Source organism: Berghia stephanieae, chromosome 12 (assembly GCF_034508935.2).
Source record: "Berghia stephanieae isolate SIO BIC M18660-M18661 chromosome 12, UCSD_Bste_1.3, whole genome shotgun sequence".
NCBI classification, from domain to species: Eukaryota; Metazoa; Mollusca; class Gastropoda; order Nudibranchia; family Aeolidiidae; genus Berghia; species Berghia stephanieae.
The window spans coordinates 8767499-8772498 of NC_088371.1; positions in this window are offsets into that span (position 1 = coordinate 8767499).

Sequence of the window (5000 nt, forward strand, 5' to 3'; positions counted from 1 at the left end):
AGACAAGGCAACGTGTCCCAAACAAAACATTCCTATTATTTCAAGACAATGTTAAAACAATGATTTGCATGCCTGGTTTTCAATACGTGTCTCCAAGACATTTTCCTTGTTTCTCCTCTCGACAATATCCAAGGACGTCTGTTTGCTTGGGTGCAGTGTTGCCAGCTTTGCGGATTTTCCGCCAAATTGGCAGAATTTTCAAATCGCGGGGGGAAAATGGCCTGGCCGATGGCGGATTTTTTGATGATTTAGTATAACCTTTACAAAAGTTAAAGTATAACAACCAAGTCTAAGTGTTTCTTCTTTTTCCCCCTTAAGTGACTTTAAGAAGCATCTATTGTGAGTTTACTGTTGACCTAGATCCATATCACACAATCTAATTCCGAGTAACCGAGGGTGAAAACAATATCCGACAGTCTAACTCCCGCTCAAACTAAATCGAAACTCCGAATCTTCATGCCTTTAAAAAGGAAACAGTTGTAAATAGGGGAGTAACGTTTAGTAACATCATTTTTATTTAGAGACAATTTGTTGATTATAAGTGTTTTAAATCAAATGGCAGATTTTTTGGATTTTTTTTTTTTTTTTTTTTTTTTTTTTTTTTTTTTTTTTCTGCGGATTTTGGGCAAAAGTCGCAGGACAAGTAGGATAAAGTTGGATAATTTTGGCGGATTTCTGGCATTAAGTTGGCAGTATTTTTAAAAAAGGCATCTGGCAACATTGCTTGGATGCAGGAGTAATCGATCATAGGTCTGTAAAATTTGAATTTATTTAACAAAATGTCAGCCATCTTTGTTCATCGTGAGTGACTCAACTACACTATTCGGTATTATTGATGGTATGAAGATGACGTCACTCAGGTCTTTGTCATTGTTAATTGCCATCCATGTTTATGAGTAATTCTCACTAACCTGTATTAATCAGACTATAAACGTTCAAGGTTACACATCGTTTTGTGTGTTGGTCCGTTATACTACCGGATGGCAACGTTGTGAGCTTCTTAGTCAAGCGCATAATACCTATGCGTGTGGCTATCGTCTGGTCTAGTGGCTTGACACTCGCCTTTGAATCGGAAGAAGGTCATGGGTTTGAGTCCGGGCTCTGACCGGCGCATAGTTGAGTCCTTGGAAAAGGCTCTTTATTTACTTATTACTTACATTATCTCACCGTACTCGGATGTAAAATGTGTACCTGGCCGTTAACAGCGTAGCTTCTGTCCGAAAAAAAAAAATGAATATTGCCTAACAGGCGTCCTGTCGCCTCCTGTAACGTTAAAAGTTGCAGATGGCTATTAGGGATCCCGTTGTGAAGTGCTTTGAGTGCGTTTAGTGGATATTACCTTTGCCCTCGTAAAGTCGTACAATGGCCTGCCACTGACCAAAAATGACGTCAAAATGCCAGTCTTTTGCCACAAAAGAAAACAACTCGTGAGTTGTATTCAATAGTTCAACCAATGAAATAACTTGTTTCCATGAGCTCTACTCACGACAACTCACTAGGCGGTGCAAAAACCAAATAATGACGTCAAACTGCCAGTCCTTTTGGATTTCAGTATCAGGCAATAACAACGATGGCTACGATATAACGCTATAGATAGTATGCGCTTGGCTAAGAAGTTCATAACATTGCCATCCGGAAGTATAATGGACCAACACACAAAACTGTGTGTATCCATGAACGTTTATAGTCGGGTTAAAACAGTACAGCGAGCATTACTCATAAACGCGGATGGCAAAAAACAATAACAAAGACCTGAGTGACGTCATCTTCGAACTATCTTTCGAAAAACTCATATTTTTTTCTATAAGGGTGCAGTTGGTTGCTTAAAGCAAGTTTTGAATTGTAATACCAAGATATATGTGACCCATATCTTCAAGACGGTGATATGTTCAATGTCACCCAAACAGTTAAAATTGATTTAAAAATTAAATTACCCCGTTATATCAGATTGGGTTGTTTTTTTGTTATTTGTTGTTTTTTGTTTGTTTTTGTTTTTGTTTTTTTGTTTTGTTTTTTTTTCTTTTTTTACTCCAATCCATTATTTATATTATTCGTTTGGGTAAAATACTCACAACATACACCAGCCAGATTAAACACACCAAACACACAAAACTATATGTAAACTTAAACGTCTATAAATGGTGTGCGCTTGGCTAAGAAGCTCACAACATTGCCATCCGGAAGTATAACTGACCAACACACAAAACTATGTGTAACCTTGAATGTTTATAGTCTGGTTAATATAGTTAAGTGAGAAATACCCATAAACATGGATGGCAAAAAACAATAACAAAGATCTGAGTGACGTCATCGTCGTTCTATCTCTCGCCTGACTGATAGAATTTACTGAGAGTTACTCATAAAAATGGCTGTCTAATAACAATAACAAAGAGTTGAGTGGCGTTAACTTCGTTTCTTCTATAGATAGTATGCAGATGACGTCACTCAGGCCTTTGTTATTGTTTTTGCCATCCGCGTTTATGAGTTGTTCTCACTAAACTGTATTAACCAGACTATAAAAGTTCATGGTTACACAGAGTTTGTGTGTTGGTCCGTTATACTTCCGGATGGCAATGTTGTGAACTCCTGGGCCAAGCGCATTTTATCTATAGATAGTATGCGCTTGGCTAAGAAGTTCATAACATTGCCATCCGGAAGTATAGCGGACCAACACACAAAACTCTGTGTAACCATGAACGTTTATTGTCAGGTTAATACAGTTCAGTGAGTTTTACTCATAAACGCGGATGGCAAAAAACAATAACAAAGACCTTAGTGACGTCATCTTTGAACTATCAAAACGGGACGCAAAAGAACAAGGATGAATGGTCTTTATTGACAATCAAGTGGGTTAGTCACGTGGCTTGTTATATTCTTGCCTTTTTAGATGCTGTGCTCTTGGCTAAGAAACTCACAACATTGCCATCCGAAAGTATGATGGACCAACAATCTATAGATAGTATGCAGATGACGTCACTCAGACCTTTGTTATTGTTTTTGCCATCCGCGTTTGTGAGTTGTTCTCACTAAACTGTATTAACCAGACTATAAAAGTTCATGGTTACACAGAGTTTGTGTGTTGGTCCGTTATACTTCCGGATGGCAATGTTGTGAACTCCTTGGCCAAGCGCATTCTATCTATAGCTAGAATGAAATTGACGTGACTCATGTCTTTGTTATTGTTTTTGTCATCCGCGTTTATGAGTATTGCTCACTGAACTGTATTAACCCGACTATAAACGTTCAAGGATACACACAGTTTTGTGTGTTTGCCCGTTATACTTCCGGATGGCAATGTTATGAGCTTCTTAGCCAAGCGCATACTATCTATACATAGTTAAGTATGTTAGTCCGTTATACTTCCAGATGGCAATTTTGTGAGCTTTTTAGCCAAGCGCATACTATCTATAGAACCACACGGTCGGTTCATCTCCGGGCGTTGAAAAGCGTAAACAATTGGAGAGGTCATATTGAGTTCAAATAATTGTGTTTTTCTTTGAAGAGGAAGACGTGGTTAGAAGCAGAGAGGGAGCATTTTGAATATTGATGGTTTATCTTGTTGAAACATACAGTGATGGGTCGGGGGGGGGGGGTCATGGAGGGTGAAGGGGTCGTGAAGGTTGGGGGGGGGGCGTGTGGAAGGGGGTCGGAGAGTGTGGGGGACGTGGAGTTAAGGGGGATAATCCTAGAGGGTGCGGGATCTTGGAGGGTGGGGGGTGAGGGGTCGTGGAGTGTGTGTGTGTGGGGGGGGGGTGTGGTGGAAGGGGTCTTGGAGGTAGGGGGAATGTCTTGGAGTGTACGGGGTCGTGGAGTATGAGGAGTTTTGGTATAAAGGGGTCGTGGAGTATGGGGAGTTTTGGTATAAAGGGGTCGTGGAGTATGGGGAGTTTTGGTATAAAGGGGTCGTGGAGTATGGGGAGTTTTGGTATAAAGGGGTCGTGGAGTATGGGGAGTTTTGGTAGAAAGGGGTCGTGGAGTATGGGGAGTTTTGATATAAAGGGGTCGTGGAGTATGGGGAGTTTTGGTATAAAGAAGTCGTGGAGTATGGGGAATTTTGGTAGAAGGGGGTCGTGGAGTATGGGGAGTTTTGGTATAAAGGGGTCGTGGAGTATGGGGAGTTTTGGTAGAAAGGGGTCGTGGAGTATGGGGAGTTTTGGTAGAAAGGGGTCGTGGAGTATGGGGAGTTTTGGTATAAAGGGGTCGTGGAGGGTGGGGAGTTGTAGTGGAGAGGGGTCGTGGAGAGGGTGGTCGAGAAGGGTCGTGGAGAAGGGGGTCGAGAAGGGTGTGGGGTCGTGGCGGGTTTTGGAGTTTTGGTGGAAGGGGGTCGTGGAGGGTGGGGGGGGGGTCATGGAAGGTGGGGAGTTGTGGTGGATGGGGCTCGTTGAAGGGGTCTTGGAGGGTGCGGAGTCTTGTAGGTAGGGGAGTTGTTATGGAAGGGGTCGTAGACGGTGGGGAGTTGTTATGGAAGGGGTCATGGAGGGTGGGGAGTTGTTATGGAAGGTGGTCGTGGAGAGTGGGGAGTTGTTATGGAAGGGGGTCGTGGAGGGTGGGGAGTTGTTATGGAAAGTGGTCGCAGACGGTGGGGAGTTGTTATGGAAGGGGTCGTAGACGGTGGGGAGTTGTTATGGAAGGGGCCGTGGAGGGTGGGGAGTTGTTATGGAAGGGGTTTGTGGAGGGTGGGGAGTTGTTATGGAAAGTGGTCGTAGACGGTGGGGAGTTGTTATGGAAGGGAGAGTGGAGGGTGGGGAGTTGTTATGGAAGGGAGAGTGGAGGGTGGGGAGTTGGGGTTGAAGGAGGTCGTAGAGAATGGGGAGTTGTGGTGGAAGGGGGTCGTGGAGGGTGTGGTGATGTGGTGGAAGGCGGTCGTGGAGATGGGGGGGGGGTGTCTTGGAGGGTGCGGGTCGTAGAGGGTAGGAAGTTTTGGTGGAAATGGGTCGTGGATGGAAGAGGTGGGAATCTTGGAGGCCTATCCAATCCAAAGAACTTCTTTTTGATATTTT